This window comes from Tauraco erythrolophus, chromosome 4 (genome assembly GCF_009769465.1).
Source record: "Tauraco erythrolophus isolate bTauEry1 chromosome 4, bTauEry1.pri, whole genome shotgun sequence".
NCBI classification, from domain to species: Eukaryota; Metazoa; Chordata; class Aves; order Musophagiformes; family Musophagidae; genus Tauraco; species Tauraco erythrolophus.
The window spans coordinates 83,164,877-83,177,617 of NC_141468.1; positions in this window are offsets into that span (position 1 = coordinate 83,164,877).

The following is a 12,741-nucleotide window of genomic DNA, read 5'->3' on the forward strand; positions in this document are numbered from 1 at the left end:
TGTGATTAGGAAAGGTTATGGCTGTGAATCATGGCTTGAGGAAATGTGTAGTACACCTGTGTACAAGAGTAAACTAAATTCAGTTTGCTATTTATCTACTGTATTTATCTCAGTTAAGTAAACTTTGAGTTTGTCAAGATTTCCTGCTGGAAATTCTCATGATAATACGAGTATAATTGCCTTTTTATTGCCACAGACATCTGCTACAGTTTTCAAACAAAGAAAATACTTCCCCCCCCCCTCCCTCCCTTGTCTTTCTCTATAACAAGAGAAAGATCCTCTCTTATTTTGTGTGTAATAGATTTCAAAGCCAACTGAGGGGTAGTAGAAATCAACCTGCCAATCTTTCTTCCTCCAGACCCTCTTACCCTCCAGGATGACAAGAAATAAAAAGTTGTACAATAAAGGTTATAGCCCCTCAAATGAGAAGTCCACACACTAGAATTCAGAAGGGATCAGACAGTTCCCTCCTAATCCTCTGTTTTCCTACCAAGGATCTCGAGTACAGTCAGAAAGCCTGTGTCAAAGACAATGTGGACAAGAACCCAACTCCCATAATCTAACGGCTTTTCTGCATAAAAATTCTGCATTTGACTTGACCCTAAGGTGCCTTCCTGCCATTGGAGCAGGTTGATGTGAAAGTACAGACACTTCAGGCAAGGCTGGATGTGTCATATGCCTCCCATGCCATCTGGTCCCACAGGCAAACTTGTGCCCTCATCCTCACTGAGAGAAAGTCTGCAGATCACAGCTTTGCATGTATTGGTCTTGATACATTTTGGTGTGAGAACTAAACTGAAGAAATTGAAACAAAACTGGAACAGTACCAAGGAAAGCAAACACTGTCCTTCAGCTAAAAGGAACTTCTAGCTGAAATATTTTGGGAAGCAGTGCCTGATGCCCATGCAGAATCTGTCTTTACTGGATAGGCTTCATCACCCTGCAGGAGGAAGACAAAAGAGATCCTCGAACTTTCATTCGCAGAGATATTTTTAGAGAGACCTGTCGTGAAGAAACTCAGAAGAGCCTCCCTCTTGCTGCAGGGTAAGGTAAACCACCATCTGCCTTAGCTCATCATCACAAGGCCATGAGTTAACTTGTCAAGCGACCTGCTCCAGGACTGATTCAGAAATATTAGGCAATCACCTACCATATGGGGATCAGGAGGAGCTGAGTGCTGATGAGTTGTCTCTTACATTTTGGAAATAGAAAACAGGATGAGGAGTAAGAATGTAATCTATAGAGGAGACAGAGACGCAGACATGGATCAGAGACATTGATTACTGTGGGATGTGTCATTTAAATCAGTTTATGGTCCTGGTCTTGTACCAGCAGCTGGACCTTCACATGAGATGGGCTGCCACACAACATCGGTCTCCCACGCACAGATATCAGTTCACACTGGTAGATGCATGCCCAGCAACCACTTCTCCAGGGCATGATTTGGCCCAATAACAGCATATTAAGGGCAACAGCCTCATCTCATGGTTTGTTCAGTCACTGCAGAGAGCAGCAGCAATATCAGGGTGCTGCTACAGTTTGGCAGGAGTGCTATCCCCCTGTTTCAGTAAGTTAGGCTACCAAGAGCTGACTTGGAAATGTTTAGGTCCTCCAGCTGTAGCAGTGGATTTCCAGCCCTGCTCAGAAAGACGAGGAACACACAGCAGCAGTACCACATCGACTGTAAGTATCTAGAGGGTCAGTGTAACAGGGAGACTTTAAGGTGGCAGCATAAAGTATAACTGGTGGTACTACTATAACCATGAAATCAGCTGCTGGCTGTCTATATTACAAGGAGTTTTAAAAAAAAAAACAAAACCAAAACCCATAGATCTTCAAAGCAGGGGATGATTCCTCAAGGACTGTTAAGCATGTACTTGCTTTCAAGGCTCAGGCTTTGTCAGAAATCACTATTTCTAAGACAGGCTTTTTATCTTCTTACGGAAAAGACAACATGTCAAGGCATTTATCTAGAAAAATGACAGGTTACGTGGAAGACCAGTACAGCCTACACAGAGTGAGTCAGTGGTGGGGTAAAGACTTGAAAGTGTGTGCCCTGCATCTTCCTGTGATGCCTTAGAATTTGGCCCAGGTTGTTGCCTGTTTTGCCTGATGGCAAATGCTGAACAGAGTTACAGTGCCCTCCCATCTCCCCCATACACACATACACTGCAGCATGGTAACTGGACAGAGAGGGCATAGCAGGGGATGTACTTGCTGATGTACCATCATGCATATGAGGGTAGACTTCAAGTGGACAGGTCTCTCCCCATGCAGGTTTTCGACCCTTGAATTTTCACATCAATGCTACCAAACATAGTGTTCTCACCACCAACAGAAAAGACATTTCCTGACACAGGATAAGAGCAAAGTGGTCAGCCTCTATTTTATCTGAGGTTAAATAGTAAGGAGGGTAGTAGTAGTAAGAGAGTTATGTTTGTATCCAAATGATTTCTGAAGGTGACAAAGAATTAGAGACTGGGCTGCCCTGTCCTAGGCAGCTTGATGTCTGCTGTTAGAGCAACAGGAAGACCAGTGTGCAGAGCGAATCGGGAAGGAGACTGGTACAAGACAAATGGGGAGATGCTTCAGCTGTTTCAGACTTTATTCTCTCAAATTCCAAAGTCATTGTGCATGCTGGAAAGTTGGGTCTTCCAATGATATGCATGCAAGATTCCCACCTGCCAGTCAAGTTTGCTAAGTGATGCTCAATCCTTTTTTGTTGGATGGTTTAGGGCCCAAGAAACAGAAAGTCTTGTGTTCGGAGAGCTGTCCAGTGTCCTCATACAGACCAACAACTACATTATCAGCCATGGTTATCCTAATATCCATCCAGTTCTTTTGACCGGTATTGAGCTAATCTTGTGATGAGCAACAACAGACTTTGAGATACTCAGAGGTATGTGTAAAACAAACTTAAAACCTTGCTAAACTTCTTCAGGGAATATGATGGTTGATGTAGGGCTACAAAGACCTTGACACTAAAGGGAAAGAGGTGATATTTTCAATGCAATGGTGTGTGTGATGAGAACAAGGAGATAGATATTTACCTGCTGGAAAAAGCCAAAGTTTCAAAACATGCCATTTAGATACACATGGGTAGTACGATGACATCAGTGTAAATGAAGCACAGCCTCTAGAATATGACGGATTATATGATTACATACAGTAGTCCAACACAGCCCCTGTTTAACAGAACAACAATGGGTTATTCCTGTGAAGAGTTTCAAACTATTGGATGACTAGAAATGTCTAGAAATCTTATTCAAAAATTACATGGAAGTTTGCTCTAGGTATTTCAGTATGTAGTTAGAACTATGCTATGGAAAGACATAATTCTGCACCAGACCCCCAGCCTCTTCCACTTCAAATTCACATGGCAAAATGTTAGTGATTAAAGGTATTTTTGTAAATTATTGAGTTTATTTCTCTTACCACGTAGGATATTTAAAATGAGATTTTCAGAAAGACAGCAAAAGGGCATACTCTTCAGAGGCACTCTGGGAAATCCTTACAAACTCATCATTAAGTTCTCAAGGCAAACCTCAGAATACAGAATGCACCAACACAGATGATGATAATCTTTTGCTATGATAGAGATCATGAGTGAAGTCTGCGTAGGTGAAGGATTTCATTACTCAGTTCATATTATATGTATTAATTGGATTAAAATATATGAAAAGACCAAAGCTCAGCACTTAGCACTTAACTTTCATGAGAGGTTAAGCTTCTCCCCAATTTTCATTTAAAGTAATGGTTAAACAAACACATTAGTCCATATTGAGTCACTAGATATTCCAATGTTCAGATACAAGCATTAAAAATCTGGAAACAGCACCACTTCTGTTAACACTGAACAGAAGAAGAACACTTAAGTGAAGTTTTCAAATATTCTGAGTTTTAATCGAATATATTCCCAATGATAAGAATCCTTCTTATAGCCGGCTACCAGGGACAGCAAGATAAGTTAGGCAGCTAGCTGGTAGCAATAATTATGCTCCAATATAAAAATATAACCATTCTGTTTGCTTTGTTAATAGCTCTGGAAATTTGAACCAACTTATGAAAAAGCAAAAAAGGTATTTGGCTGTCTGAAAGTCATCATACAGCACCTGTATGTACAATGCTTACTTTAAATGAAGGCTTGACACTGCGTTATAGCATTACACACCAGTTACAATTTTTCAAGGGACAGAAGTGGTTGTTAAATCAGGACTGAGTGTATGCTTGAAGTCATTTTTCAAGACATTCATCATTGCTGTACCTATGAGTAGCACAACTGTGCAAAAGTCACTGAAGCCTCATTAGAGACATGACCTTTGGGAGATTTCACTAAATTAAGAACTGAAATCCAAGTGGTGGCCAAGCATCTCTGAATAATAAAGCTGCAAAACAGGACACAAATTAAAAAATTAAAGATGACTTAAAAAAAAATAATCACAACAGTTATGAATGGACCCTGCTACACCTTTCCACTTTGTTTTTATCGTTTGTCTTGAAGAAGAGAACATGTACCGCCACAACTCTAAACACATTGGAAAGCGATCTTAGTTTTGCAGTGTCCATGAGGATATAGTGGTAGAAAGGAAACAAAATCCATCAGCATGAAGAACCTACTTCTTCTATGTTGCCTTGTACACCTTTGGATTTCTTCCCCTTGAAGTGAAGAATAACTTGTACCTTTCAGATTTAAGAAGTGCCATGTAGAATGGGGAAAAATAAGCTGTAAAATCAAAGGAAACGGAATGTACCCTACAGGTTTTCCTTTTCTTTGAGATTAGAAGTCACTGTCACTACTACATTCTCCTGTGCACCTTTCCAGTAAAATGTTGGGGGGGGACACTGAAAAATAAGTCCGGTCACTTAAATCAATACCAGTTTGGCTTAACATGCTGGGGATATAAAGTGTACAAATTAATGAAGGGCTTCATGAGCCATAGCATGTCATTTCTGGACTGACATACAGCAAGCTCTACCTGCTTATTCCCCCCACCTGGTTGCCATATTTCCCATCCGCTCAGCTCTGCCAGTGCAACTCTGTAGAGCTGCAGTCTAAACTAACTCCATAGCAAAACCAAACAAAAACCCCCAAACCACGTTGTTGCGGCCGAAGACGGGGAAGCAAGACGCATCAATATGATGAGTAAAAAGGCTTCAGCTTTATTCTGTGATACTGCTCTTTTTATAGCATAGCTCGGTTCTGTGCATGCCTTCATGCGCTGTACTTAGCAAGTTAATTGGTCTAGCACTACTGTTCACGCGACAAGCACGAGTATGATACACACTGTGATTGGATACAGATTTCTATATTTGTTACAATATTTTAATATTTTTGCAGTTAGTATGTTTTGCTCAGAATCTTGTTTTTCATAGTTTCATCCTTCTTGTTTTTTTTCCCAGGGACAGTGTGTTTTTCACAGCTTCAACCTACCTTCTTATCTCAAGGACAGTGTTCTTTTTATATTCGCTGATACACATTCCTTACTGTTAACACTTGGGCTGCAACATCTCCCCCTCTTTTTTCAAAAACGGCGTGCGCTATAGCTGACAAGCGTTGGGTCATACATTGCATTAAGCATGGTCCAAAAAGCAAGAGAAAGCCTAACAACAAAAGAGGCCCCAAGCACGTTTTGATGAGATCTTTCACCCAACCATTTATTCCCCAGGAAGTCAACCATCCATCGATGCCATCTACCTCTTTCAAGGCATGTAGTTTGTCCTTTAGTTGTTTAAGTTTTCTATGCACTGACTCTCCTGGACCTGTTAAATTCATACAACACATTCCTTCGATCTCTTCATAACCATGCCCATGGGCTAAAAGCAAATAGTCAATCGCTGCTCTGTTTTGCAATACTGCATGATTGACACTTTCTACATCTTTCGTTAATTCATCTAGAATGCTGGATGTTAAGTTTATCTCGTCACGAGCCCAGCAACCTAGTTGTTTTGCTAAGGTGAGCGCTTTTGCTGCTGCTAACCCTGGGAAAAGTGTGGAGGCAGCTACTCGTCCAAATTCACTCCAAAATGTGGGATTGCCTACACTGCTACAGTCTAGATCATGTAGGCTTCTTTTTCTCCTGGTGTGATTTTCACTCCATTCTCTTAATAGGGATATATTGGGATGGAATAAGGCTAGTTGGCCTAAATAACAAGGACTTCCTTCTGGTTGTTTTGGAATGCCATTCCATGCCCTGTCTCCACAAATTAAGAAAATTCCTTCGGGCAACCTTCGAGGTTCAGTAATGTTGCTGCCATTGCAGCTCGAGTATAGAAAGCGAATTACCGATACGCTGTCAAGATTAGAATCTAAGGTTGCCCATAGTTTCCTGTTTTTATTCAAGTTGTTTGGGTCTAATGGCAAAAATGAAAACCATCCTCCTATTTTCCCAGCGGTAGTGTTTGCATGCATGCTACCAAGCAGGTCTAATTCTTCTGGATCAGACTGGAGGGAAGCATTAAGTGCATGAATAAGCCGGCATTGTACTGCTCCGTCATACTGTTGAGGGGTCGCTCTATAGATCGTTGTGGTATTGAAGTTGCTATATGTTAGGTTAGTGGTGTTTACTAGCCCTCTAAAGGCTGCCACTTTCCATGTTGGTACTCCTATGAGACAGGTACGGAATGGGTTTCCAATACCGCCCAGGGCTAGGCAGATTGATGACTGGTTTGTTTTGTTAGCAATGGTTACCCATATGTTGTCTCTCGGGCTAATGGAGTTGATTCCGTAGGCCATTTGGCACCAAACTAAGATTCCTGTTACTATGAATATTGTCTTACCAATAAACTCCTCCATTCTTATCATGACGTCTACACTGCTTCTGATATCTGGTACCCATCACTTGTGTCTTTTGTGCTACTTCTACAACAGTCAGTAGTTTTTGTAACCTAAAGGCTGCGTGTGCTAATATAGCTTCTTCTGCACTTTCAAACAACGCAGTTAACCTTTGTCATGAAGCGTTCTCTATTTTAAGCCAAGCAGCGAGTGCCTGGTATGGGTTAATATCTAAAGCGCGTCTACAATCTGTACAGCCTTGCACTGCATCACGTTGCGATTCATGACATATGCGACTACAACCTCCACACTCTATAGTTATAACCTGTAACCTTCTACATCTACACCTACAGTGCGTTAGCGGGTATAATTTTGCAGCTTTGCGCGTGCGTATCAGACTACGGATAAAGGCAAAATCTATCTCATCTGGATCAGAGTTGTCTAATATGTTCTTTGGAAGATTTAGCACTTCTTCTATTCTTCTGCAGAGAGGTCCGAGTCTTTGGAAACTCCTGGATTGCCTTCGCCTTCGCCTTTCAGTTCGCGCGTTGGGGGATATCTCCCCCTCTTTTTTCAAAATGGCAGCGAGTCGCTTTACATCTTGATGGCACCGTTCAATAATAGCCTGACCTGTACTGTTGTACGGAACACCTTTTCTATGTTCAATTCCCCAATCTGCTAAAAATGCAGCACATGTTGTTCCTGCGTATGCAGGAGCATTGTCTGTTTTGATGACTTGTGGTAAGCCAAGGGCAGCAAATGCTGAAAGCCAATGTTGTTTCACACATCGGAAGGCGGTAGAAGGCGCTGGTGTCGCCCATACAGCTCTGCTGCAAGTGTCCACGGTGACGTGGATATGGCGCAGTGGACCAAAGGTGGGAAACTCAGTTACATCAGTTTGCCACACTCCTCTTGGTTGCAATCCTCGAGGGTTGGTGCCTTGCAGCGACAATGGCACGGGCTTGTGCTCGCGACAGTGCAAACTCTTTCTGAAGAGGTCGAGCAGATTGGTGAAAAAATTTGTGTGATCGATCAGTGACAGCGTTGCCCCTTTTTTTTTTCTTGCACGAATAAAACTCTGTGTAGGAGACTGGCAATTTCAGTTACTAGCATATTGTTTTGGTACAGCCTTGCAAAAGCAGTTTCTAGTATACTACTTCCCTTTCCGAGGGCCTTACTATTTCCACTATACCCAAGATTTCGCTGAGCAGGAGGGTGTCAATCGGCAGGGTCGTTGTGGAGAAGGGAGGCAGGCACGGCACCTTCAGGGCGTCCCCTGTTTATCCATACAGTGTGCTCTGCAGCCTCCCTCAGCTCCGCTCTGAGCCATCCCTTTTCACCCTCAGCAGAGTCTATGAAAAAGGTACTGACACGGCGTTGCCGCACGCGTGGCCAGTGCGCGCAACAAGGCTGCCCAGTATGTGCTCTGCCGGCTAACAGCGGTTTTTGCGAATCGCAACATGTTGTTCAATAACAATCCTCCTAGCTTCTCTTTTCAAAGTTACGCGCTCACAACTAAGTCCAGTTAGTAATTCTTTGTCATTAATTTGGTACCAGTTAATTCTTTTCCTTCCAGTAGCTACGGGTGGAATCCATACACTTTCCGATCGGAGAAAAGACACAAAGCATATATACAAGCAACTTTCACACACATAATATACCTAACAATGAGAAACATAAGAACAGTTGATATATTAACATGAAATCTTACAAGTCTGTCCATTTGAACCATTCTCTTCATTCGGTGTTTCTGTGATCTCTGCTTGCTCTGCTAATTCTTGGATCTTCCTTTCTCTATTTGTAGTTTCAAAAGTCCTGGCTGGCTTTACGTTTCTTGCTGGTAACGAGTACGGACCTGTGGGAAAGAGAACACGAACATACCCTCTTCCCCAAGTAAGCAGAGGCGCAGGGCCATCCCATGAGTTGAGTCCAGTTTCTTATAACATGCTGTTGATTTTTCTGCAAAAATGGCACTGGGTTTAAAATTGTGATCCACAGCCATAGTATGTTGCCTAGAAGCAGACAAGAAAATTTAAAACATATGTGGCTTTGTCCAAGGATTCTTGCTGGGAAATATACGGAAGACTGCCCCCTTTTTTTTTTTATCAAGCATTTGTTTTAACGTTAAATGAGTTCGTTCAATAACAGCTTGTCCCATAGGTGAATGAGGGATGCCGGTAGTGTGAGTCACTCTCCAATCCTGTAAAAAGGCACCATACTGGATCACTGTTTGTCCCAATTTTCTTTGGTACTCCCATGGTTTTCTCCAGTGTGAGCAGTAGCAACAACAAGGGCAGAAAACATATCAACAGTTACATGCACATATTTAGATCGATTAGACAATTGAATATAAGTAATATCAGTTTGCCATAATTCATTGGCACATAAACCTGTTGGATTTACTCCTGCTGGAGTATTTGAAGGCACAATACATTGACGGTCAGGGTAGGCACGTACAATTTGCTAAGCTTGATTTACTGTCTGACCTGACAGAGAGCATCATCTACTACCAATTGACAAACTGTAGGCCTATTCATCATTCCTTGAAGCAGTACAATCCAATGATATTGTTGCGTGGGTCGTTCATTGTTAAGCACTGGAACTGAAAAGGCAAATCTAGGACAATCGTTAGGGTGCAAATAAATAAAAAAGTAAAAAGGTGAAATAACCCAATCTTTTAAATCAATTGCCATCAAATGCTAACATTCTGGAATCATAGTAGGATTTGGTACACCCGGTTGTAATGCACCCATTGGTGAAATGATTGTATCAATAGCTCTTAAATCTTTTAACATAAATCTCCATTTTCCTGATTTCTTTGGGATAACAAATATTGGAGGGAATTATATGTCCTAATTTGAGCTGTTCATTGACTAATTTTTGAGTTCAGTCCAGTCGCTCACCTTTTAGTGGCCACTGACCAACTCAGACCGGCTTGCCAGCTTGAGTCAGGGCTGGACATCAGTGATGTGTGCTAAAAATTTGAGGTTAGCCTCACATTCCAGTGATTCAACAAATCCCGACCTCATAATGTACACGGGACATCAAAAACATATGGTTTCAAAACAGCTTGTTTGTTACCTGGGCCTACTACTAACAAGATCTGTGCACTCTGCTGTGGGATCTGTGTTCCACCTACTCCGATCACAGCTGCCAGGGCTTGTATCAGAGGCCGAGAGGGCGGCCAGTCAGGATCTTTCACTATAGATACATCAGCCCCTGTGTCAACTAGGCCAGAAAAGCCTTCCCATTAATGATTACTGTTAAAGGAGGCTGTGCAGCTGTGATTGTCTGTGTCCAAAATTCTTTTGTGATAGCAGAGTGACCTTTATTGTTGTTATGCACGCAGCTTTTATAGATTATTACTCTGGCCACGATGTGTCCATGCGGCCCTCACCCAACTGTGATTGATTACAAACAATAGTGCACGCACCTATTTTAATTTTACTATTGGCTATACCTAAAAAGGAGCTATTTTTTACTTGCTAAACTAAACATCATTTTCTCACACACTCTATATCAACTTCCCAAACTCCTCATGTCAACTTCTCACACTCCCTGCACCAGCTGTTCACACTCCCTTTTCTTTCTCATTCTCTTTATCGGTGTTTCCCAACTTCAGAAAAGAGCACAGGCTTAAATCATCAAGGTCAAACCTCAACTGTAGCTGTGTGTATGATGCCACAACTCCCCCTTTTTTGTTTTTCTGTGACCATTACTTGATTAACCGTACTCTGTACCGTCTGCTGGGATTGTGACAATAGGCAGGGGGTGATTATTGCTATGCATAAAAGAACTACTAGCAATATAATGTCTGCTTTACTAAAGATTTTAACCATCCTGTCAATTAAGAGCATTGATAAAGCAGAAGCTGTAGCATTAGTTTGTTTTGCAAGCTAACAACCCAACTTATTCAGTGTAGTTAACACCTGTGCCACTCCAACTCCTGGTGTAAATATTGAAGCTGCAATGATTTTAGCTGGTTCCCAAAATTTTGCTTTATAGTGTTTCGAGCCTACATTGTGACACGCCTTTACTAAATCTGCAATCGTTTTTGCCCGATTCCTGATAAGATCAAGAGCTTGTTGGCAGTCTGTGTTAGCATTTTCAATGGCTAGCTGGAATACCAACACATCTGCAGTAGCCGGATTTTCTGTTTATCTCTGAACTGCCATTTGTAGCTGATCAAAGAAATGCTCATAAGGTTCCTATGCTCCCTGCCGAATGGAAGCAAAGGAAGCCTTCCCTGTCCCAAAAATCAGGGACACGTCTTAATGCTCTCGTAGCCAATTCAGTCAGCTGTTGGAAAGCCACTTGCTGTAACCCTGCCTGTGCCTGATTTTGACATGAGTGACATTTTATTCATCCCAAAATGTTTAGCTCTCGATTTAAGAGATTTAACACCTATAACACTTTAGCTATTGTTTCATTGGGAGATTTCCCCATCATTCCTCTTTCTTGTTTCAAAAGCATATTTTCCAAAGTACCATGTGCGTATTCTATGATTGGTTGCCTAGTAGGATTGTAAGAAATACCAGCAACATGCTCAATACTTTATGATGACAAAAATACATATGTCTGATAAGAAGTGTATGCCAAAGTTCCTGCGAGCGTAAACCACGAAGATTAACACCATTCACTGGTGGCATGATCATATTTTAACAGCTAGTACAGAATTGTACGATTGAGCGGGCTTATTGTTGTGTTAAACCAAATTGTCACTTAATAGCGTCAGTATCCTGATGGTAGAAGTCCTGCAAGATTTTGCCTGTATTAACGAGTTTGGTACCAGAGCTGCACTCGTGAGAGGCTCAGCTCGCCTGTTCCCTTCTGCTATAGGCCCTGGCAGCGTGGTGTGCGCTCGCAGATGTATAATGGAATGTGCATGTTTACGGTTTTGCAACACTGATATTAACTGTTGGAATTGCTGGAACAAAAGAGGATTAGTTATTTCCCGCGATGCCGATCGAGACGATCCAAGTTACGATGTGCTCTCTCTTGGTACAACCTGGGCCACAGGCAGCGGCCGGGCGGGGGGGGGGGGGGGGGGGGTCAGCCCTCCCTCGCCTCAGCCGGGCGGGGTGGCGATGACGACCCAGCAGCCCTGTGCCGCCCCCCCCCTTGTTGTTGTTGCTCTTGTTGTTGTTGCCGCAGCTCCGGCCGCTCGCGCTCCGTAACCGCCGCCGCCCCCTCCCGCCGAGGGGACCATCAGCCGCGAACGAACCGGCGCAGCGGGGCCCGCAGCGCGTCTCCGTCCTTTCCAGCCGCGGTTCGTTCCTGCACACGAGCGGCAGCGCCGAAGCAAACGCCGCCCGCGGCCCCGGCCGGCAGCAGCAGCGGCGTTCCCGGGGCGCCGCCGGGCGCGGTGGGCGGCGCGGCGCGGGGGTGCCGGTGTACCGACTTCGTTGGAAGAGGGGGAAAGCAATAAGTCTGTCTTTCGTTCGGGGCCCTGGATTAAAAGATTCGATGATGACTTTTCCAGGCCAGCAGCATCCCCACAGGTGGCTGCACGCCAAAATTTAACGTCTATAGTGTCCCAAGTCCTTGTCAGGTATATATTTGAAGAGCTTGCCTCCGGTACATGGGCTGATACCCAAACCAGGAGTACTGGGAGTTTTATCAAGTTAGAACTGTTAGTAGTGCTGGTTTCTCTAGCACTTTGTCCCAGTCGCTTACCTCCTCCTGTTGAGGCAGTTGTTGCTTATTTGTGTTTTTTTGTGGTTTTTTTTTTTTTTTTTTTTTTGCTTTTTTTTTTTGCTTTTTTTTTTTGGTTTTTTTTTTGTTTTTCAGTCGCTTACTTCTTTTGCATACCCCCCTGCAATCAGGGGCCAATATCTTTTTCCAAGTTTTAGTCCACGCTCCTCTAAGAAGCTTTTCAACAACGACAATGCAACGTCCCGTTCCATCATCTCATTCCCAGGCTGTCATTGAAGCATTCCCCATCCCGATCCAGACCTCGGTCTGCCTGA